Source organism: Marmota flaviventris, chromosome 2 (assembly GCF_047511675.1).
Source record: "Marmota flaviventris isolate mMarFla1 chromosome 2, mMarFla1.hap1, whole genome shotgun sequence".
In the NCBI taxonomy this organism is placed as follows: domain Eukaryota; kingdom Metazoa; phylum Chordata; class Mammalia; order Rodentia; family Sciuridae; genus Marmota; species Marmota flaviventris.
In genome coordinates, this window is record NC_092499.1 from 126,916,156 (window position 1) to 126,941,466 (window position 25,311).

Below are 25,311 nucleotides of genomic sequence, written 5' to 3' on the forward strand. Positions count from 1 at the left end.
TGTAGCTTCTTGGATATATGGATATATCACAGTTCTTTTTAATGGCCTTGTCTATTCATTTTATCATTGGTGTCATTTCTGGATCTCTATTTTGTTGCTTCTTTGCATTCTTACAAATTTTTTAATGAAACAATATGGTGAATTTTATATTTTAGAGTGCTGGCTATTTTTGTTCATAAAAATGAACAAAATGTTCATTGGACATAAATGTTCTTGAACTTTCTTTTATAATGCAGTTAATTTACTCAAAGCAGTTTGGTCCTAGGGAAGCTTACTTTTAACCTTTTTAAGGTCAGATCAGAGAAGTCTTTATCCAAGGGTTCTTTTTTCCCCACTGTTGAGATAATAACCATTGAATTACTCTATCTGATGTCCTGTGAATTTAGTTTTTCTTCCCTGGCTGGTGAGAGCAAGGACAATTTATGAACTGTAAACCCCAGGAATTGTTTCCTTTGCTTTTTGCTGGTGGTTCTTTATCCAGCTGTGGATAATTTCCTCACCTGCATGCACAGATTAAGACTTAGCCAGAAACTTCAGGGGGTGCCCTCTGCAGACATCCAGAGCTCTCTTTCTGGTCAAACTCTAGTTGCTTCTGCCTACCTGGGTGCTCAGCTCTGTCCCTTCACATGAAGAAAGACCAGAGACTCCTTCTTGTTCCCTGTCTTGTCTGTTGACTCGGGATTTTTTTCAGATAATAAATAAATTGAGGCAAACATAGTGCTTCCCTTGCTCATCACCACCTCACAAATCATTGCCCCGTCCAGTGTCCAAAAACCATTTTTAAAGGTGTGTTTCTTACTTGTTTGGTAGAAGCTAAATCCCACATTTAAAGGATTTAAAGTTTGTATGCAGACATTTTTTAAAATAAAATTACACTTTATCTCTTCTAAAAAATTCCAGCTTAGAAATTAATAATGTGTTTGCCTCAATTTATTATCTTTCCACAGTCAAGAGAATAATAGCGCAATGTTCAGAATATGGTATATTCCCTTGTGTTCAAAGAAAAATTAAGACAGCCCCCCAAACAAAAACAAATAGCCTCCTTTAGTTTAAATTGGAACAAAATGGGTATTTTTTCCTCTGTTTAAATCAGATTGATTGCAGATAAATTAAAGGGCTTTGATATCATCAGCAAAGAATTCTTATGGGCTCAAGAACAAATGCAAGTGTTCTTGGAAAAGGTTTGTGGGTGTACTTAGGGCGTCTTTGTTATTTTCCCTTGCTTTGAATGAGAAAAGAAGCTTATTTATTTTTATAGTAATGTTTCCTCAAAGTGATTGTATAGCAACTGTAGAACATAACACTCTACATTACAAAGCTGAAACAAACAGAGCTTTGTGTACTGGGTACAGGGCATGATATCCAAACTACAAAAGTGTTCTTTAACAGGGTGAGAATCTGAGTGCGGTTCCTGTTTCCTGACTTGTTATTTTTAAGTGTGATTGATACCTTGCTCTTCAACAGAGAATGGTTAGTACTTAAGGAAACTGTTTAAAAAAAAAAAAGCAGACACTAAAATGAAAATGAAAATGTGAAAAAAAAATCAAAAAAACAATCACTGAAGTTTGGTTCTAACTTCTAGTTTCTTAGAGGGGACACGTCAGACCACAGTTGTCATCTTTGCTCTTAGAAATGTTCACTGTCTCCTGATTATATTTTGGCCAATTTCAGAGGAGGTATCTAGGGACATGCAGGAAGTGTATACTGAGTGAGAATCACAGTCCTGCACGATGCTGTGCACTGGCCGGGGCCCCAGCACAAAGCTCTCTGGTAGCTTCCAGCAGTGTGCCTCATTTTATTACAGCACTGGGGCAGGTCTGAGCTGTCTCTGTCCTAGCAGAGTGGCGAGCAGGCCAGGTACAGCCAGACACACAGTGAACTAAGGAGGCACCGGGAGGCGACTTGGGACTTGGTGTCTGTGTTTCAGTTAAACCACAGTGTGTGGTCCCCGAACTTCCGAAACTCACTGTGTCTCTGGCCGTACACTGTTTTCTCCCCACAATCTCACAAGTGCTTTTTCATTTCCTTTCTTGTATATTTTCAGATCATTTTCCACCTGTATGTTGGACTTGCCACAAATACTTAAAAGGTTGCAGAGATGAGACTATGAGAGTATGCATTGTCTTTGAGAGAAGTTCATTCTCTGCTGTGTCGATGGACCTCCTGTGGAAAGCTGGATAGACATTGGGGTGCAGGGCTTCCATATGGCAGTCCATGGAGGCTTGTTGTGCCCCCACGCTGTTCATTTTTTCTCTCTTCTTCTTTGCCATCCCCTCAAGGACCTCTGTTCTTCCTCTCCTTCCTTCTCCTAACTCTTGCCTTAGGCTTCGAGGAATCCATCCCTCTCTTTGCCAACATCTGGCAGTAAGCAAAGTTGGCCTCTGGGCCTCTTCCTCTTGTTCAGCCCAGGTCCCTCATGTGTAAAGAGCCAGCAGCAGCCCTGAGCTATCCCTGTCTGCCTGCAGGCTGACAGCTCCCTTCTGGGCCTCCAGAGCTGTGTTCCTACTGCCAATCACCATGGCCAACTTTAGGTTCTAACCACATTGAATTCTTTAGGACCTATGTTTTGCTGGATCCTATTATCTTAAAGGTATTAATGAACTCCAATAAATCTTATGAAGTAAAATTCCTGCTAAGGTGCCCTCAAGGCTGTCTGTATGTGACTCCTGCTTGATACCATGACTCCTCTGCCTCATTAAAATTTACAACTTGTGGGGCTGAGGGTATGTCAATGGTAGAGCACTTGCCCAACATGCACAAGATCCTGGGTTTCATCTCCAGCAACACACACACACACACACACACACACACACATTATAATAATAACAATAATAATACAATTTTTATTTTTATAAAAATAAATTTTAAAATGTTGAAAATGTACAACTTAGTTATGATAGAGCTGAGAGGCTTCTGCTCATTCAACTTAGACTGTCACTCCTCACTTTGCTTTCCTACGGTTGTGGTTGATGTAGAATGCCTTCCACCTAGCTCTTAGGTATACTTTATAGTGTTTGGGTCTTTACAGTGCCTCATCTTCCTGGCTCTGGTGATGAGACAGCACCCACTTGGTGGCCACCCACTGGACTCACAGGGATTGTGGTTCCTGTGGAAAGCTTTGCTTTAGACCGTGGACAGCCCGTGTGTCACCATCCTGTTCATAACTGTGTTTGCCCAGTTTTCTGACTGTGGTATACACACCCCTTGTCAATATTGGGCCCATTATAAGCAGATACGAGGCAAAGCCCTGTTGGACATAAAATATGAGTTCAGTTTGGCTACTGTTTTCCTTGGCCAGTTTTCATTGACCTGTATTTTTCATGTTGGCAAAATAGTCCGTGTACCCGGAACCCTGTAGGCATTGCTATGTTTGAAAACAAATATATAGATACCCATTTCCTAGAACATCCTCAGACTTAAGGGAACCATAAAATTTTCAGGCATCAACATTGGACTGGGCTTGGGCTTGAACTGCCAATTCACAGTGGGAATGCTGAGCAACGTGGCCACCTCATGTTCCAGTACTGGTGGGAAACTCACTTGAGCCATCCTCCCATCCTTCCTGGGAGCTCTGCTTCACCAGCCCCACTGTTTTTATCATTTTTTGGAGGGGGGAGGTAATAACTTCTGCACTATCAGGTGACCAGGATACAGGAAAACTTAGGGAATCTTGAACTAGGTCATTGGCCTTTCCAACAATGGATTGTATTAGAAGGTTTGGGGGAGCTCAAGGGTGATTGTCCTGCTCTGACCCCCATTCATTGTCATGGATCATTGGGAGTTATCTACAAATGAGAGGGGAAAACTGAGCCATCCTTCCTCTCTAGTGGGTGACCTTGACTTTTAAAAAGGAGGATCCAAAATAAATGTCTTGTGACTTTTTTTTTTTAATTTCATTAAAAAAAATCCTTGCAATGAATTTCTTCTGTTCCAGTAGCTTGTCACCTGTGTCCTAGATCTACCTGAAATGCTGTCATCCATCTGCAATGTGGATAACTCACAACTTGTCATGGCCAAGGCAGGCCACTTCCCTTTTGGGTGACCATCCCTAATTTAACTACCCAAGTGGCTTCTGTGCAGGGGTGGAACTTAGAGTAAAGGCCATGGGAAGAAGGGCTCCTGGTTTCTGATCTCTGTCATTGGTTCTCTATTTTGGGATTTTCATCAGTAAGTCCATGCTTAAGTTAGTGTGTTGCTCCAGAGCAAAGCTTAATGTGGTCCTGGAATTACTTACCATCTGCCCGCCCAAGCATGGTGAAAAGCCCATGCTGAACATATGGAACTCTGAGCAAGTTTGAGGTTTTCCCAAAAAGAGAAGGGGAAATGAATAAAAATGAAACATTAAAAACAGAAATGTAATTTATGTGTGACTTTGAAGATAGGCTTTGCCAAAAAATAATTCTTATACAAAGTAAAATTTCCCATGTTTATTCTTCTAAGCTCACAGCAAATGTTTGATGAAATGGGATGATTTCTTAAATTAAGATTTTTGTTTTTGCTTGTTGATTTTTAAAGGAAGATTCATTCATTCCTGAGAGAAATAAGAGTAAAGTCAATGGCTGACATTTCTCTACCATGTATTACCCCTGAATGTTTGGGGAGGACACCTTCCTCTCCACCACCAATCATATACTTCCTCCTGTATCTTATCTCCAGGAGACTTTTTTTGGGACCTGCACTCTCACACTTAGCTGGACTTTTCTCACAGAGAGCGTCCTCTCTGCCCTTGACTCCCTGCAGCCACAGGGAGATGCTCTGGTTTAGAGCATAGACAAGAACTTCCTGCAGGGCTGATGCTTGAGGACACAAGAGGAATACTTTCATCCAGGCAGCATGTCCTCAGAGTGTGCCCATATTCTGTGATGACATTATTGTCCCCGCTCCATCAGGACCTTACTACCATAACTGCTTTAAGTTCTTCTGCAAAGACCAGTAAAGCCTGCTTTGACTTTAACTTTGGTTAATCCTAAACTTAAATCCTAAACTTAAATTCCCCCTGTTCAAGAAATGCTTCCAGGTCTGGAAGTGTTGTTCTGTGGTAGAGCACTTGCCCAGCTTATACAAGTCCCTGGATTCAATCTCCAGTACAGAAAGAAAGAAGGAAGGAAGGAGCCAACTGAAACTTTTCTGGGTTCCCCGGAAGAGTGTACAGAATTTGGCATAACACTGACATACAGATATCATAGATAAGGTTTCAAGGATGTAGTCTTGCTTCGTGATGTCTCCTGGTCAGCAGATTGATTGACATCTTGGCGAGTCACACCCATCTCAGGTACTGTGTGGAATCTTAGAGCTAGAGGTGGAGGTGCATCTGCATTATGCGTTCAGTCCCTGACAGGGAGTTCACAGAGCCAGGAAATACCTCAAGGGGCTACTATGTGCAACACAATCCTCACATAGGCCACAGATGGCTTGTGACAGTTTAGTCAACTTTTGTGTTGTTATGACCAAAAGACCTGACAAGAACAACTTAGAGAAAGGAAAGTTTATTTTGGCTCACAATTTCAGAGGTTTAGTGCATGGTTGGCCAACTCCATAGCTCTGAGCCTGAGATGAGGCAGAACATCATTAAAGAAGGGCATGGCAGAGGAAAGTATCTCAGGACATGGTGACTGGGTGGGTGGGTGGGGGGGCGGCACGCACACCTGCCTCCTCTCCCCTGTTACCTCTCCCCCTCACCAAGGATACACTCCAATGACCTACTTTCTCCAGCCACACCCTCTGGCCTACAATTACTGCCCAGTTAACCCATCAGTGGATCAATACTGATTAGGCTACACCTCTTACAATCTAATTGTTTCACCTCTGAAAATTCTTGTATCACACGTGAGTTTTGGGGTGGCACTTCATATATAAATCATAATGAAGATTTTTCTTTGTTTTCTCTCATAGTAAAAGTAGGACCTTGTTTTCATCAAGCAAATTGTGAAGTGTTCAATAATTCCTAGATTTAAGTGAGATTGGAAAGGAAAATAGCTACACCTTCATTCTTTTTTTTTTAAATATGGATTCAGCATTTACTCATGTTTTTCCCTTAGAAGAGAACTATAATTGTCTCTCTCTATCCATCCAGGATTGGTTTCATGATTCACCATTGATAACAACCATGGATGCTCAAAACCTTTATGTAAAATGGCATACCTTTTCCATATAATCTGTGTACATCCTCTTGAACACTTTAAATCATCTCTAGGCGACTTATAATACCTAATACAACAGAAATGCTATGCAGACAAAAGGTGGAAACTGAGTTCTGGACAAATCCATTAAAACAGCACACCTCAGTGTATATTGGCTATATTTTTCTCATATGTAAAATACAGTTTTACCTAAATTCTGTTCACGATTTGTTTTAAGCAGAATAATGACCCCCAAAGATGTGCAAACCCCAATCCTCAGGACTTGTGAATATTTTAGTTTATATAGCAAAGGGAATTAAAGTGATAATCAGACTCTCACGGTAAAGAAATTATTTTGGTTATCAGGTTAGGCCCAATATAGTCACAAGGGTCCTTAAGGCAGAAGCAAGAGTTGGACGAGAACCACAGAAACAGCAGCTCAGTGAAAGAGACCTACTTGCCTGCCATCACTGACTTGAAAAGGAGGGAAGGGACCACAAGCCAGGGAAAGCAAGTGGCCTCCACAAGCTGGAAGCGCTGGGGAAATGGATTTTCCCCTAGAGCCTCCAGAGGGGAATGAAATCCTGCTGAGACCCTGATTTTAGCTCAGTGAGAGCCTGTGCTGGAATTCTGACCCACAGAATGATGAGGAAATGAATTTGTGTGGTTTTAAGCCATTCAGTTTGTGGTAATCTGTTGCTGCAGTCACAGGACACTAACTCATGATTCTGGTGGTCTCAAAGACTACTTCATAGCCCAGCCAGCCAGAAGGGATCCTTACAGGCCTGAGAGAACCTGCCTTGTATTTTTCTTTTTTAGTTGCCAGTGGATTTTTACTTTATTTCTTTATTTATATGAGGTGCTAAGGATCGAACCCAGAGCCTCACACATGCCAGGCAAGCGCTCTACCACTGAGCCACAACCCCAGTCCCCCTGCCTTGTATTTTTCAACAAAAAAATTAACAGTGGGTGTTAGAATGAGGTCATCTACAGTTTCAAGAAGAAAGCTCAGAGCACTGCAGCCCAGCTGCACTGTGTTCTGGATGTTACAAACAACCCAGTCTGTACTTTGGGGTGGGCGGGCAAACCCACGTGTTTCTATAGGGCATTTTGCCCAATTTCTGTTCTGTTTCAAATAGAAAAGCATTAAGACCTAGAGTTCCCAGTCTTACTCCAAAGCAACATTTTACTGATTTAATGCAGGAAAATAATTTTAAAAGTCTCCCAGTGAACAAAGATGGCTTTATATTTCATGTGGAACTTCAGCAAATCACATGTCCTCATCATGTGGAGCACATGTTCCTCGTGTTATTATTAAAATGTTGATGTATTCCTCGACTTTGGAATACAGGGAGGTGATGCAGGTGACAACCTACTTACCAACCTGGATCTGTTATCAGGCAATCCATCAATTACCAAGGAGATTTACTGACACATGGTTCTTGTTTGCTGCCAGATACATCCATCAGTGTTCAGAGGCTAACACTGGGGGCCTCTACTGGGTCAGTTCTGATTCTGTTCCTGCCCAGGAATGGCCAGCTAAGTTGTAGGTGCAGCAGTGCTGGAGTGCTTTAAAGATTTGAAAGGTGTATTTTCACTAAAAGCAAGCCATTCCACACCATATTGGAAAATTTTAGCAGGTTGAGCAAATTGGGGCATGATAAATGGGGGGAACTCTTGTGATATTTTTGCTATCTGCAAGTTAAATTGGAGTGAATTTTTCAGAGTGAGTGTGCACACACATCTCCAGAGCTTCACACTCACTACTGGTGTACAGTGCTCTTGATATTGCACACAGAGTGCCAAGTGATAACATGCATCTTATCATAGCCACAGCACCCACCTGGGACACAGGCACCACACTGTCTCTATTCTCACTTTGCACTTAGGAATGCTGAGGCTCAAGAGAGGCTATGGGCTATGTACCTCTTAATTGTTGATTCTGGGGTTTAACCCAAAAGACACTGGACACTGTGCCTTTGGCTTCTCCCTTAGTGTCCAGCCGACCTAGGGGATGAGTGGCCTTCTCATACAGAACACACCTTATAATTCATTTGTGCACAGGAAATGTGCAGTACACATGGGGATAAAGACTTGATATCCAGCCCTGCCTTCCTGGGACCCCCCCTCACCCCCCCACCCCTGTGTGCACCTAACTGTTCTTTGCAGAGAATATATTGTCACCCCAGAGGTTTCTCTTTCAGATTAATTTCTTAAAAAAAAATTTTTTTTTTTGTTCACCCAGAGCAGACTTACCAAATCCAAGGGTCCCCTGTACAAATTTCTGCCCCTAAGTAGGCAGCACCGATAACTCACTTTGTCTTTACTGGCCAGAGCTACTGCAGGAGCATGCTGTCCCTCATCAACACATTTTTCCTTTCACCATCAGCTTACATTGCAAGCTGAATGCAGACTGTGTCCTTCATTCAATGTGCATTTGTGGAATCCTTTTATGCTGTTGGTGGGAATGTAAATTAGTACAGCCATTATGGAAAACAGCATGGAAGTTCCTCAAAAACTTAAAAATAGTGCTCTCTTTGGCAGCACATATACTAAAATTGGAACGATACAGGGAAGATTAGCATGGCCCCTGTGCAAGGATGACATGCAAATTTGTGAGGCATTCCATATTTTTAAAAGATGTACAAATATTGTGTCTCAATTACAAAAACAAGAATAAAAACAATTAAAAATAGAACTACCATATGATCCAGCAATCCCACTTCTGGGTATATATCCAAAGGAAATGTAATCAGTATGTCGAAGAGACATCTGCACTCCCATGTTCACTGCAGTGCTATTCATAATAGCCAAGTTATGGGATTGGTTCACCAGTGCATGAATGAATAAAGAGAACTTGGAAAATATATACAATGGAATGCTATCCAGCTTTCCAGAAGAAGAAAATCCTGTCACTGGTGACAATATAGATGGACTTGGAGAACAAAATGCTAAGTGAAATGAGCCAGGTACAGAAAGACAAATATCTCACTTATTTGATGTCCCTAATATGTGGAATCTAAAACAACTGAACGCATGGCAGCAGAGAGTAGAATGGTGGTTTGCAGAGGCTGAGGGGTTGGAGGGAATGGGAGGGGTTGGTCAAAGGGCACAAAATCACAGTTAAATAGAACACATGCATGATCAGTGTTTAAGGTGGTAGATATGTTAAATTTTGCTTGATTCATTCATTTTACAAGGTACACATGTCATAATATCACTGCATACCCTGTAATTATATATGGTTATGCTTAAAAAAAATTAAAAATAGGAAAAAAAGGAAGGGAGGAAGTGTAGTGATGGAGTGGGAGGTAGGAACAGGAGGCAGGTAGATCCTAGTGAAGGAAGGACACAGTTATTAAGATACAGAGTTGTTGGGCAATTCCAGGACTGTCAAGGTGGGAAAGAGAAGGAGCTCATGTGTCTAGGACTCTGAAAAGTTGGTGAAGCTTACTGGAACCTGAAGCCAAAGGGAAACTCTTTATTTAAAATGTCAGTGTTTTCTTCCTCAGTGATATTTTTGCATTTTGTTTTTAATGGTGCATTAAATATTCACCATAATTAATGAGTTATTTGTTTGGATTAGTAACTTTCCTTGAGTGTTTTGCTTAAAATGGGCACCTCACCCACCCTACCCTGTCCCCATCCAGGTTTCATATCATAATGACAATAGTTTTTTAAATTATTTATGGTAAGTAGCTAGGTGTGGTTTTTCATACCTATATTCCCAGCATCTCAGGAGGCTGAGGCAGGAGGATTGAAATTTGGAGGCCATCCATGACAACTTAGCAAGATCCTGTCTCAAAAATAAAAAGGACTGGGGCTGTGGCTCAGTGATAGTGTACCTCTGGCTTCAGTCCCCAGTACCTGCAATAAGTACATAATAAGTATGAGAGGCAGTGAATTTAACCCGTTTGATTTAATTGCTCTACAATGTGTTTACTAAACATTACATTGTGTCCCATAAATATATACAATTATTTTTTGGGTTTTTTTTGGGGGGACATCAGGGATTGAGCTAAGGGGGACTCAACCACTGAGGCACATCCCCAGCCCTTTTTTTGAATTTCATTTAGAGACAGGGTTTCACTGAGTTGTTTAGCACTTTGCTGTTGCTAAGGCTGGCTCTGAACTCACGATCCTCCTGCCTCAGCCTCCCAAACAGCTGGGATTACAGGCATGTGCCACTGTGTCCTGCCCTACAATTATTTTTGTCAACTAAAAAATTTTTAAAAAGCAACAAGATTCTTACAGGCGTTGCCTCCATTCTTAAAATTTCTTAGAGTATAAAGATGTCAATTAATAGTTATTTTCTGTTTGTTTTTATTGGTGCATTGTAATTATACATAATAGTGTGGTTCATTTTGACATATTCATGCTTGCATATAGTATAATTTGCTCCATTTCATTCCCCAGTATTTCCCCTTTCCATTCCTCCTCCCACCCCTGATCCCCTTCTTTTACTCCATTGGTCTTCTTTCTATTTATTTATAATTTTTTTAAAGAAATTGGTGCATTATAGACACACATAAAAATGGAATTCATTGTATGTGTTCACACATATCAATATATTCTTGTGTGTATTCACACAAGCCCACTGATAGGGCCTGTGGTCCCACTGCCCACCCTCCAGTGCAGCAGTGTGAGTATCTTGTCTTCATGGAAGAGTCTTTAAAATTTTAACTTAAAATGAAAAATCTAGCATAAAATATAAAAATGGAAACACAGAACTTTTGAAAAACTTAGAGGCAGGGATGGGCAGAGGCTAGAAAGCTTGGGAGCCACCACAGTACTGGCCTCAGGGGTTCTCTTCTCCAAAGGCTGCTTTGTCTTCATATCAGTAAGGAGTCCTTGCTTAGGAAGACTTGTGTTTTGTGAATTCTTTTTGCCAGGGTGGGAGGTGGTAGCAGTGGCGGCGATGCATTTCTACCTTACTAGGTTTTGTTGCAGCATAGAGTAACTTGGAGGACACACACAAAGTGAAATAAGCCTTACCCAGAAGGACAAATATCACAAGATTCTATGTACAGGTCGAGTATCTCTTATTTAAAATTCTTGGGGTCAGAAGTGTTTGGGATTTATTTTCATATTTTGTAATGTTTACATATGCATTATGAGATATGTTGGGGATAGGATCCAAGTCTGAACACAGAATTTATTTTGTATATACCTTACACACATAGCCAAAAGGCAATTTTATATTGTATTTTTAGTGAAGCTGTGTTTTGAATGAAACGTATCACCTAAAATCCGGTGTGGAATTTTTCACTAGTAGCATTACATAGGCATTCAAAAAGTTTCTGGTTTTGGAGCATTTGAGATTTTCAAATTAAAGAAACTCAACATGTATGTGGAATCTAAAAAAGTCTCTTAGAAGCAGAGTAGATGATCGCCAAGGGCCGGAGAGTGCCAGAGTGTAAAGGCTAGATGTTGGTCAAAGGATGCAAAGTTTCAGATGGAGGGCAGGAGTGAGTTCTAGGAATCTATTGCACAGCATGGTGACTGTAGCTAATGATAATGTATTGTGTATTTCAAAATTGAAAAAAATAGATTACACACACACACACACACACACACACATACACCAGTGTGTGAGGTGTTGACATGTTAAATAGCTTGAATGAATCATTCCACAATATGTGTGTGTACATATATCAAAACATCACTTTGTGTCCCATCCACAGCTACAATTATTTATCAATTAAAATTTTAAGAAATAAATTTTTTAAAAAGTCCCCAATATTGCAGAAGGAGCGAGACCTCCAGTGGGAGCTTGGACTACTACTGCCACTGTGTGCTGTCCAGCGACACAGTAGGTTAACTGCTCCCTGATGACTCATCAGCACTGACTTTGTGCATGGATGAAGGCGCCCTTTTGGCTTGCATACCCTCACCCACTTACTCCCCACCCAGCCCACTCACTCCCCACCAGCAACCTCCTGTGGGAACTCCATGTTCCTGAGATTTTCTCTGTGGGTGCTCACAGGGTCATGACTAGAACCACAACTGTCCATGAAAGGGATAGATAGAGCTCCACCCATATTTATGAACCATCTTCATATGCCAATTTCCCCCCTGAGTATGATTAATACACAGGACTCTAAAGTCAAGGAATAAAATAACACCAAAGAAATATTTCCACGTAGAGAAATTGTAGTGCTAATACCTGTCTGACTTTGGGGAAATATTTCTGCTGCTAGCAATAAGGAAAAGGATCATAACACATTGCTAAAAACAAAACCAGAAATCTAGTCCAGTGGTATTCAGCAGTTATAAACATAATAAGAAATCCAAACACATGAAAGCAATTTTTGTTTCCATTTATAAACCTCAATCCCAAGTCACTGGGAAGAATTTTGGGAAGAACATGCTTTTCTGTCTTCTTAGGCTGCAGCAAAAGCCCCCAATCCTCATTAATTGTGTGTTTATTATTGTACTTGTGGGTGGAGTAAGGAGGAAGTGGTCAACAGGTACTAAGTTCCAGTTCGTTAGGAGAAATTGGTTCTGGTGATTTTTGTTTTTGAACAACAGTTATGTTTTCAGTACTGGGGATTGAACCCAGGGGCACCGAGCAAATCTCCAGTCCTTTTTACTTTTTATTTTGAGATAAGTTCTTGCTTAGTTTCCCAGACTGGCCTCAAACTTGTGATTCTCCTGCCTCAGCCTCCTAAGTCCATGGGATTACAGACATACACTACTGTGGCTGGTTTAGTTCTTGGTTTGTTTTGCAAAATAGGGTGACTACAGCTAACATTATGCATTATGTATCTCAAAATAGCTAGAAGAGAGGACTTTGAAGTACTTACCCTAAAGAAATTGTAATTTCAGTGTGATATTTATGCTGATTAGTATGATATGATCATTATTCGAGTCAAAACGTCATGTTATACCTCACAAAATGGACAAATATTATGTCAATGAAAAAAATAAAATTAATAAAATAGAAAAGTTGGACCAGAGGTGATACCTGGGCTCTTCTCACAGTGGGCCTATGTAACAGTCACACCGACAGGCGTTATCCTGGGTGGTATGCCAGGCCCTATAAGTAGACTTTGCTGTGTAGCCATGATCCATGTTGAGGTAGCTGGAAACCCCTGGCTGATTCAGTTCTTCAGAAAAGGGCTGTTGTTTATCTTTGCATGTCTTCATTAAACAGAAAACACTGGTTTGTAAACCACTTATAACCTACTGTGTTTCTCTAAAGAAGAAAAATAATTTTTTTTTTTGTTAGAGACAAGAAATTCTACAACTTATCAAAGCCCACATCTCAGTATTTTCACCAGAATAATCTAAAATTGGAAAGCATGAGTTGGTTTTGTTTGGGGCCTTCCTCCTATTTCTGACTTTGGAGCTTCCCTCTTGCTTTTAGCAGTGAGTTTTTGGTCATTGACTTAATCTCCTCTGATCCTCGGTGTCTTTATCTGTAATATGGGAACAACAGCACCTCACAGGAACACAGTGAGGACTGAGTGGAAACACTACACCTGTGATGACCATTGCAGGATCCTGTGCATACGCCCCCAGGAGAAGGTGACCCTTGTCACCATGTTTCTACCCAAAAGAAAGCACAACCCTTGTCACCATGTTTCTACCCAAAGAGAAAAACAAAAAGTTCATACTGTGAATGTTCATTCTCAGAATATTTGGGGTGAAATCAATTCCCCCAGGTTACTGCTGCCATTATTGCTTTACTGTGAAGAATTGAGATTTGGCTTGGCCGCTATGAACCATGAAGATGCCTTACGTCACCACACGGACTGCATCAGAAGAAATCACATCACGAGAGTACATTTTGATCCTTATGTTAATGTCCCTTCTATTCTAGCAGCTGATTCTGCTGAGATGGGGAAGTATTTATGTAAGGTCCCTTAATAATCATAACTGTGCAGGCTGAACATGATCTAGGAACATTTAGCAATAAATATGTCACAGGGAAATATTGCTGTGGTGATAGGTTTTAGAGTGTCTTTTGTAAAAGTATGTTGCTTTCATGATGTCTTATTTTGCATGGTGGGAAGAAACTAGCACCCAGGCTGGGGAGGGTCAGAAGGCAAGTGTTTTCAATAAATCATCTCAGGAGAAGCCCCAGGCAAAGGCGTATTGCAGGGCATTGACTCAGTGTGAATCCCTGAGTGTGTGAGAAAACAGACTTGCCTTTCTGGTCAGTCCTCTCAGACCGTAAAATAAAGGGAAGGGACCTTAAAATCAATGAGATCTTTTCACTTTTCAAAGTTCTGATTCAGAAGATGCCGGGGCCTCTGGGGAAAAGGTGGCTTTGACTCAATACCCTTCTTCCACTCACATCCTGAATGAAGTGATTGCTGGCTTTCTGGACATTTGGGGCAAATGTGGATGCAAATCTGTGGGCAGCATCAGTTGGGTCCTCCATGGGCCACAGACACTTGGGGGACAAGCATTGGAGAGCCCTGGATTGAATCCCAGGAAGCAGAACATCTTCAAAGGCTTGTGCCTGCGGTGGGAAAGGTGCACAGAAGGAGGACTGATGCTCTGCTCCCTAGGCTGATTTCCTTTGCTCTGTGGCTGAAGAGCCCACCAGGAAGACCCTGGGGAAGTCCTCTGCTCCCCACTGACTTGGGAAGCCACTTCACCTTCTGTATGGAAGGGACCTGCCATCACGTTAGAGAGGAGACCTGTGCCCAATTGTGCTAACTCAGAATACTAACCATTCACCCACAGGTGCCTGGTAAGAGGAGGATGGTACAAACAAAATCTCATGTCTGGCAAAAAAGGATTGCTGGGAAAGACTTGTGGCCACTTAAGGAAGAACTAGTTATCATAATTTTGGGAGCAATAAGCACTTAGAAGAGGAAGTGGGAAAGATGGCCCCTCAAAATAGGAACAAAAACTGTACCATATTTAGGAATAAGTTTAACAAGAAAGGTTCAAGACTTCTATGAAGACAACTTCGTAGAAGTATTTTTGTTTGTTTGGCTTGGTTTGGTTGTTATGGGAATTGAGCCCAGGACCTTATCTATGCTAGGCAAGTGCTCTACCACAAAGTCACACCCTCAGTCCCAACTGCTCTGTCTTTGAGGGGTGTGAACAGGCATGAGGCAACGCAAAGTTTCCCGCAGCCCTGAACAGGAGAAGTAGATGTTGCTTGATGCCAATATTCCCAAGAGCAGTGTTATGTGTGGAGGGCATTTCTACCTAGGGTTCTTTTGGAATTGGGTAAAGTGGTCTAACAGTTCATAATGCCTCAGTATAGTCAAGACGTTTGAAGAGTAGCATTTTTTTTTTTCATACAAAACATTGGAACCAGGGTTGCAGCAAGAACTTATGCATGACTTCTACCCCTCAGAGAGATGAGTAGGAACCCCATCCAGCATGCACCCCATGTGCTGAGTCAGATCCCTGCCTCTGGGCTGCTTTGGCTAGAAGGGCACCTTTGTCAATATTCTGGAAGCCTCCTCTCAGTGTTCAGGCTAGTGGTGGAACTGATCAGACACACTATGATCTAGTGGACGTGTAGATTTCTGGAACCTATAAATAAAGCTTAAACACAAATGATATTACATGTGATGATAGCAGTATTATTATTATTATTATTATTTGGTGGTGCTGGGAATTGAACCCAGGGCACTTTACTACTGAGGTACCCCCCCAGCCCTTTTTATTTATTTTTTATTTTGAGACAGGGTTTTGCTCAGTTGTCCAGGCTGGCCTCCAACTTGTGATTCTTCTACCTCAGCTTGCCAAATAGCTGAAATTACTGTCATGTGCCACTACATATGGCTACACATGAAAATTTTATATAGAGCAGAGTGGATATTTGGGTTCATTGGGGGATGGATGATTTAAAAAGTAGTGTTTACAACTGGCTGTTTGGGGGTCCAACAGCATTGGTTCCTTAGGTTGCAACATAGAAATGAGTAACAGCAGGCTTTCCAAAAAATACTATGTTCTCCTCCCACTAAGAAACAAACAAAACTAGGAAATAGATGGACAATGAAGGGACATCAGCAATTTCTTTAGCCGTGCCTGGAAAAATCAGGTATTTTTAACTATATAAAAATTTAAAACAAGCAAAAGATGAAATACTACAAGCAAAAATTATAAACAAACAAATCAAAACTCTAGGGAGAAAAGCATTTGTAAAGCAAAAGACAGAAGAGGTGTTAATATTTTTAATATAAATACTCTTGCAGGGTAAGTTATCAAGAAGGGATCAAAGAACTTAATAGAAAGAACAAGAAGGAAATATGAAGAGTTACTGTTCAGAAAGACAAAACCCAGTGGTCTGGGAGTCAAGGAGATGCAGATAAAAAGAACGGTAAGGATAGTGCTCTGTCCTGCCCATCAGACTTGCAGGGAAGTTTTATTTTTCTTTTATCTTTTGGAAATGCAGTCTTGCCATGTTGCCCATGCTGGTCAAGCCATCCTTCTGCTTCAGCCTCCCAAGTAGCTGGGACTATAGGTGTGCATCACCATGCCTGGATAAGGAGGTTTTAAAAAAAGAGGAAGAAACACCTATGGCTTATAGAAAGGAGGATGTGAGTACTCTGAGGGGAGAAATATGAATGATTACAATGTCTTAGGAAAATTTATTAAAATCCAGGACTCCATAGTAAGAATGAGGATTTTACTTCTGCTCATTTTGTGGGGATGCCATACCACCAAATTAACGGATGTATAAAAAGTTACTTAGAAAAATTTTTTAAAGTGCTCCCCCCCCCCCCGCATGTTTTACATGCCTTATATTGGCAATGTTGTCATCAAGATGTCCTGAAGTCTACTGAGATACAGTTTGCTCTCTAAATCTGTGGGTTGCACACTGTGAATTCAACCAATCTTGGAACAGGGGGTGGTGGGGACACAGTGTCTGTACTGAACATTTACAGGCTTTTTTCTTGTCATTATTCCACAAACAATACAGCATTTGCATTCCATTAAATATTGTAAGTTTTCTAGAGATGATTTTTAAAAAAGAGACAGTGTCTTTTTATGTTGCCCAGACTGGCATTGAACTCCTGGGCTCAAATGATCCTCCTGCCTCCACCTCCAGAGTCCTAGAACTGTAGGTGTGTAACACTTCGACTAGCAAGACATCATTTAAAGTATGTGGGAGGATGTGGGCAGATCATATGCAAACACTACACCATTTTACAGAGGCACTTGAGCATCTGAGGAGAGCCCTGGAACTAGTCCCTGTGAGTATCCAAAAAAATGATTTTCCAAAAATAAGAATAGTTTCATGGTAAAACTCACTAAATGGTTCCAGGTATCATTTTAATCTAACATATTTCCTGGGGAAAATTCATGTATCCTGGGTTATTTGGTGTTACATTGAGTGACTGGGTTGTTAGAGTGTAGTGCACTGTGTCCCCCTCTTGTCTGAGAAACTCAGCATCCTTTTTTCCTTCTGAAGAAGCCTAAGGCCTTCATTCTCTGGGCAAGAGTTTTGCCAGGATAATGCATCACTCTTTCTGTTTTCATCTCAGAACACCCAATACTTCCCAGTAATCCTGACCTATTCAAACAGTCTCCTTTCTGCATGCCCGTGCTTCCACACATCTGGGACATATCACTTTTAGGAGACGTGTATAATAGAAAATATTTTAGGAAATATTTTATCTCTGATTTTTCATATTTATTTGTAACTGCATGTAAAATTGTACCTATTTATGGGGTTGCATGTGATATTTTGATATGTGTACACAAATTAGGGTAAACATCTCCTCATACATTTATCATTTTGTTGTTGTGAAAACATTCACAGTCTACTATCTTTTTTTGAAGTATACAATACATTATCATTACCTATCATTATCCCACTGTGCAATAGAACACCCAAATTTATTTCTCCTTCCTTCCTGTAACTTAGTACCCATTGTCCAACTTCTCTCCTCCTCCCATCTCCTCTACCCTTGCCAGCCTCTGGTTATGAGATGAACTTTTTAAGATTTCATATATGAGTGAGATCAGAAAATGCATTTTATGCTAATAGTTAACCTACTATATTTTTGGTAATTTTGTGATCAGAAAATTCACTCCAGAAAAATCACTACAAGTGTCATCTATCACTGTCTCTGAGTTTTAGTCTTGGATTCAGAATCCATTAGCACATCCCACTGAAGGAGCAGATGTTTCAGTTTATGGTAGAAGGAAGATACAGTCTGGATGTTATGCAACACATTTGGCTCAAGTTCCTACTGCAAATTTTGCTGTTTCTGTTTCAGCCATGAGTTCTCACCTTCGTGATTTTTTCAAATATGTTGGTCCTATAAACATTTACTTAATAATCCATTTTGTAGAATGTTTGTCCTAGGTAGTTTGATGCAGGAGTTTTCAACAGGGGCAGGGAGGTGTGATTCTGAACCCCAGGAGGCATTTGGCAGTGTGTGGAGTCATCTTTGAGAGTCACAGTAGCATCTGTTGGGTGGAGGCAGGAATACTGCTTAACATCCTACAATGAGCAGAAAGCTCTCTACAGTAAATTACCTGGCTCAGAATGTCAGTAGTGCTGAGGTTGAGAAACCCTTTAAAGCAATTGTCTCTTCTTCCAATTTCTCTGCCTGTTGTGTAATGAGTGTATATTAAATTTTGGGTAGTTGTGCAGTCTTTTTAAAGTGCTGTTAAATTTTTCTGTCTGTCTGTCTTTCTCTGTCACACACACACACACACACACACACACACACACATACACACACAAGCATACATGTGCACACACATGAATGTACAGTCCTTTATTTGTTCATCATCTCAAAAAAAAAAATAAATTCCATGAAGGAATATCTTATTTCTAATGTATAAGCTCTTGGTACTAATTATTCTTCCAGGAGATTCTGTCAACCAAGAAATGATACATGAAGTTAAAATAAGTAAAGGTAATTTTATTCAGGTGCAGAATAGATTTGCAAATCAGGACCACAGGTTCAGCTAGATCAAACTAACATTCCTTTAAACAAAGGTGGGTAGTGACACACACCTGAGATATCAGATGCTCTGGAGGTTGAAACAGGAGAATCCCAAGTACCAGGCACAAGGCCAGCCTCAGAAACTTAGCCAGACACTGTCTCCAAAGAGTAAGGGCAAAGGACCAGGGATGTAACTCAGTGGGAGAATGGATTCAATTCCCAGTGTAGAAAAAAAAGAAAGGGAAAAAAAAGTGTGTTCTGTTAAGTGTTGTTGTAAATTTCGTAGATCTCTTTGAATGTTCAGGTCAAGAGGACAAAAACTGGTCACTTCATGTTTTTCAAATCTTTCAAAGTATTTTTAAATTCTAGAGAAATTTTCCCTCTGGTGTGGACACAGTTCCTGACATATCAGCATGCATGGCCATGTTCTTCCTTTTAGTAAATTTCTAAGGCTCAGGAAAGATTTTTTGTGCACCCCACCCCATTCTTTAACTGTTTTGCCTTTTATTTTATACATTTTTGGATCTCTTGGCCTGGACCTCCTAAACCTCCCACTTAGGATTTTACTTACTGCATCCTGTTTTCTTCTTTGTTCAAAAAGGGGGTGGGCAGCCAGATGCAGTGACACATATGTATAATCCCAGCTATTCAGGAAGGCTAAGGTAGAAGGATTGCAAGTTGGAGGCCAATCTGTGCAATTTAGCAAGACCTAATCTTAAAATTAAAAAAGTTTTTTTTTTTTTAAATAGAAAGGTTTAAAGGGGGGAGGGGCTGAGGGTATAGCTTAGTGGTAAAGCACCCCTGGGTTCAATCCCCAGTACTTTAAAAAAATAAAAATAAATAAAGTGTGCATTTCAGCTGGTTTGCCTGGTAGGTTGTAGTTAGTTCACATGTGATTTCCTTTTTCTTAGATGTATCCCTATGGATCTTCTTGGATAATTACATTTGAACCTATGTGTGTTAGTTAACTTTTCATTGAGCTAAGATCAGAATACGTGACAAGTACAATTTAGAGGAAGAAAGATGTATTTTGGCTCATGGTTTTAGAGGTTTCTGTCTGTGGTTAGCTGGCTTCATTATTTTGGGCTTGAAGTGAGGCAGAACATCATGACACAAGGGTATAGCACAGGAAAGCTACTCAGTTCTTTTTGTTTTTGGGGTACCAGGAATTAACTCAGGGGCACTAAGCCACTGAGCCACATCCTCAGCCCTATTTTGTATTTTATTTAGAGACAGGGTCTCATCGAGTTGCTTAGCACCTCCCTTTTGCTGAGGCTGGCTTTGAACTCCCGATCCTCCTGCCTCAGACTCCTGAGCCGCTGGGATTATAGGCATGTGCCACCTCACCCAGCTGCTACTCAGTTCTCGATAGTTCTGAAGGGGAGAAGGAAAGAGAGACAGAGAAAGAGAGGAAAGGACCAGGGACAAATACAGTCCCTAAGGCCACACCCCTAGTGGCTTATTTCTTCCAGCCATGCCTCACTTGCCTATAGTTTTTGCCATCTCCCACTAAGTTCATTGAAATGATTAATCCATTAAATGGCTTAATTCACCAATGAGGTCATAGCCCTTGTGATCCAGTGATTTTACCTCTGAACATTGCTGAATTGTCTCAACACATCAGCCCAACTTTTAAACATTCAGAGGAAATATGAATAATTGTTTTGTTAGTAAGATACAAATTATGCAGATATTTCTGGCCAACTGTATTCCTATTGATTTAGATAATGTAACATGATCTTATTATGTTGAAATATGATGTTTTATCAATAGGAAATGTAATAAACTGACAAGGAAATCAGAAGCAGTCTGATGCTTAGAAAGACATTTGCTTTTACATTATTGTTCCATGGCAGTAAAATAATATGATATAAAATGATGCCAACCATGTAATCATATTTTATATGATTACACTTAAGTAGTACTTATTTGTATGCCCTATTTCATTGAAGTCCTATGAGCAATTATGCTGTCTTTCTAATAATAAAATAAAAAAAACACCACCACTTATTTTAATTCGAAACCACAAATCAAATGTAAGAGGCTCTTGCTGTTCATTTGTAGTATTTCTGATTTTATTAGTTCAAATTAAACACTTGGGGCTAGAGTTTGGGCTTCATGGTAGAGGGTTTGCCTAGCTTGTACAAGGCCCTGGGTTTCATACCCAGCATCATCTCTCTCACACACATACACATACACACACAATCATCACTTGCTTCAGAAGTGTAATGGGGGAAAAATGCATGCACACTCATGTGCACACACACACACACACACACACACTCATTAGGAAAGGTGAAGTCAGATAGTGGTATGGCCACACTCAATTAGTGGTCATTTTTGGACCATCTGGTGGCAATTGGGAGAGCTTAAAGTCTAAGGACAGGTTCAAGGGGCTATGAGGCCCTGAGCCCTCTCTTACTGGGGATGAGTCATTAAGTTAGATGAGACTGCATGCCCTGGGACTTTGTGACCCCAAATGAAAGCACCCGCCAGATGTGAGGCATCATCATTAATTATTCATCATTTCAAAACCAGCAATTTAGAACTGTTTATAAATATTTCCTGCAGGAAGGATTTTGTGAAAAAGGGTGGGGCAACTTTGTGTAGATGCAACCTGTAAGCCAGTCCAGCTGCTGCATTAGACACAGGCTCCTTGGTCTTTCCTGTGCTTACAGAAATATCAGGTGTGTCCTGCTTGATTTGGGAGCACTTCTTGGAGCTACCAAGTCAGCCTGGCCAGGAGAATAAGCAGCTTATGAAGCTGACCTTTTAGTGCAGAGTAAGTCCCCAAGGTGAGCAGGGCTGTATCCCTCTGTAGCTGCAGCTCAAATGGTCCTGGCTGCATTTAGTCCCAGTGAATGATGAGCTTATTTCTCAATCCACTGGGGCTGACTTAGAGCACATGTCCCAGTTTGTAGCTAAAACAGCAATTTGGTGACTTTTGACCTTGGACAAATCCCCCTACCCCCTGGTTGTTTGCAAATAGGCGGGAGTTTTGGCAAATGGACGAAAATTTGTTATTCTGTGTCTCAAACACTGGCATAGGTCTGGAACTGGCTGCTTTCCCAGCCTTTTTCAAGCATAGTGATATTTATTCTCAGATCACATTAGTCTCTGGCTACATGATTTAAAAGGGATGGGGGAGAAGAGGTTTTTGCTTAGTATATGGAAAGTCTTCTTGGTAGACTTTAGAGTACCAGATCAGATGTGCTTTCAAAACCAGATCTCAGGCTGGAGTTGAGCGCTTGCCTAGCATGTATGAGGCAATGGGTTCAATCCTGAGCACCACATAAAAATAAATAAATAAAATAAAGCTATTGTGTTCATCTACAATTTAAAAAAATTAATAATAATAAAAACAGATCTCTCCATGGTGTCACATTTTACTAGTTTTTTCATTTTACTAGTGTTTTCATTTTACTAGTTATGAAAACATAACTAGTAAAAATTAATAGTTTAGCTCAAAAAAACTCTGGAGCTACAGGGTTAGTTTCCACATCTGTAAGTGGGAATGTACTGTTACAACCACATGATAACTTATTTGAGGTAAAGGATATGAATTGCCATCCAGTGACTGGTTCCTAATGAGTGGTACTGAGGGAGGAACTGTTTAATTTTTTTCTGTTGTGATTACTAGTATTATTAAGATGAAAATGGTGTCCTCAATGCTGAGAGGAATTCATCATCTAGACCTCCCGCTGATATTGCTCAAAAGACCCAAACTGAAAGCAATGGCCATTGCTAATTGCTAATTGCATGGCATTCCTATGGAGGTGCACTTTTGAAGAACAGTTCTGACATTCAAGAGGCTGAATAGTCTAATGTGAACTTGATGAGAAATGAGCTTGAGTAGTGAATAGGTTGGGGAGGAGATAAAGAAGTCCAGGAATGTTTGGAAAGATGACCCCTTTATTTTCATGGGTGTGCCATTGGAAGTAGTGTTTCCAAAAATATGGTGATTACACTCATATGTTCTGTGACTGTTTTTCCAGCTGTGTTCACTTTGCCACGGAAGGGTGAAGGCAGAAGTGTTGAAGCAGTGGGTGCAATGCCCTGTAGTTTTGCCTGAGGCTGCTCACTGGGCATGCATAGGCACCATGGAGCCCTCTCATTTTCCAAATGTGGGGCCATCCCTTGACCACCCTGGCTCCCTGTGATGACATAGTGCTTCCACTAGTCACAGTCCTACCTTGGGTGTGAGTTTAACCTTCTGCCACTTTGGTGGCATCCCAACCCCCCAATACTCTCTCATCCTGCACACCCTGTATTCAGCTCTCATCTCTGCCTATTTTCTCCCCATACTCCTTCCTGTTTTATCTCAGCAAGAGCAACTCCAATAAGTGATCCTGCAACTTCTGCTCAGGAGACCCCAGTGTGTTATCTCTGTCTGGCTTTGTCTTCAAATCCGATGTCTCCTGCCAGCCCTACCCAACTTGACCGCACCAGCTCCTTGAACACGAAGTCGCTCACAGTTGGACTCTCTGTCCCCTCTTCAAATAGATCACCAGATGGTCCAACAATGATCACTGATTGAGTGTGGCCATGACCACTATCTGACTTCACCTTTCCTAATGAGTGTGTGTGTGTGTGTGTGTGTGAGAGAGAGAGAGAGAGAGAGAGATGATGGTGGGTATGAAACCCAGGGCCTTGCATGTGCCAGGCAGACCCTCTGCCATGGAGCCAAAACTCTAGGCCCAAGTGTTTAATTTGGACTAATAAAATCAGAAATACTACAAATGAACAGCAAGAGCCTCTTACATTTGATTTGTGGCTTTGAATTAAAATAAGTGGTGGTGTTTTTTTTTTTTTTTATTAGAAAGACAGCATAATTGCTCATAGGATTTCAATGAAATAGGGCATACAAATAAGTACTACTTAAGTGTAATCATATAAAATATGATTATATGGTTGGCATAATTTTATATCATATTATTTTACTGCCATGGAACAATAGTGTAAAAGCAAATGTCTTTCTAAGCATCAGACTGCTTCTGATTTCCTTGTCAGTTTATTACATTTCCTATTGATAAAACATCATATTTCAACATAATAAGATCATGTTACATTATCTACATCAATAGGAATACAGTTGGCCATAATTAGTATCTTATTGACAAAACAATTATTCATATTTCCTCTGACCGTTTAAAAGTTGGGCTGTTGTGTTGAGACAATTCAGCAATGTTCAGAGATAAAATCACTGGATCACAAGGGCTATGACCTCATTGGTGAATTAAGCCATTTAATGGATTAATCATTTCAATGAACTGACTGGGAGATGGTAAAAAACTATAGGCAAGTGAGGCATGGCTGGAAGAAAAAAGCTATCTGTCCCTCTCTTTCTCTGTCACTGTCTCTCTTTCTCCCCTTTAGGACTATCAAGAACTGAATAGCGTTTGGGTATGGTGGCACATGCCTGTAATCCCAGCAGCTTGGGAGGCTGAGGCAGGAGGAACACAAGTTCAGCCACTACTTCCTGTTACGAAATCACTTAATAGCCTTGAAAACATAACTAGTAAAAATTAATAGTTTAGCTCAGCCTAGACCAGAGATCAAAAATGGTAATTTTTCTTTCTTTTTTTTTTTTTTACTGATTGTCTTTTAAATAGTTTGTTACTAGTCATCCTATTTCTAACATTTCCCTACTCTTTCTCTCCTGGATTGTCTTGTATTGACCAAGTAAGGTCCAGATGAGAACTCCCCAGCTCTTTGTGCCTAATTATAAAATGTTAGCAAATTTCCCCAGAAGAGGCAAACTAATCACAGAAGTGTTACCTTGTCCTACCAACTGAAGTCATCTATTTAATAACCTTGCTTTACCACTAAGTAAACAGCAGGCAGAGAGATAAGGTGTCTTGTCACAGAGACAACAGCCCACCCGTGGCCAGTTCTGCTTCCAGTTCCTGGGGAAGCTGGGCAGTGACAATTCTAGAAAAGACTTGCTTTTTCCTGTGGCTTTGGAATTGGTTCTTTTGAACATTAAAACAGTACTTTCATCTTGATTTATTCATTTAAATATTTATTTTTTTTAGTTGTAGTTGTACATAACACCTTTATTTATTTATTTTTATGTGGTGCTGAGGATCAAACCTAGGGCCTCACACATGCTAGGCAAGTGCTCTACCGCTGAGCCACAACCCCAACCTGAATCTTAATTTATTTTTTAAATAATGGGGTGGGGTTTCAGAAAGCCACCTATGTTTTCCACTAAGGTTCTGTAAATTCTTGGATCGATTTCCAAGTTCAGTCCCTTCAGGAATTTTGAGCAAGGAATTGCCGGTGATGGAAGAACAGGTGGTCATTCCTGTCGA

At 40.7% G+C, this 25,311-nt stretch overlaps 1 protein-coding gene and 1 non-coding gene across 2 annotated transcripts in view; both read left to right on the forward strand.

The window, feature by feature from the left end:
- Atp10a (ATPase phospholipid transporting 10A (putative)) overlaps positions 1 to 25,311 on the forward strand; it is a 188,266-nt gene that overhangs the window by 48,585 nt on the left and 114,370 nt on the right.
- LOC114085123 (U6 spliceosomal RNA) lies at positions 8,648 to 8,754 on the forward strand. The gene has a single exon (XR_003581411.1). It is a non-coding gene; the product is annotated as a U6 spliceosomal RNA (small nuclear RNA).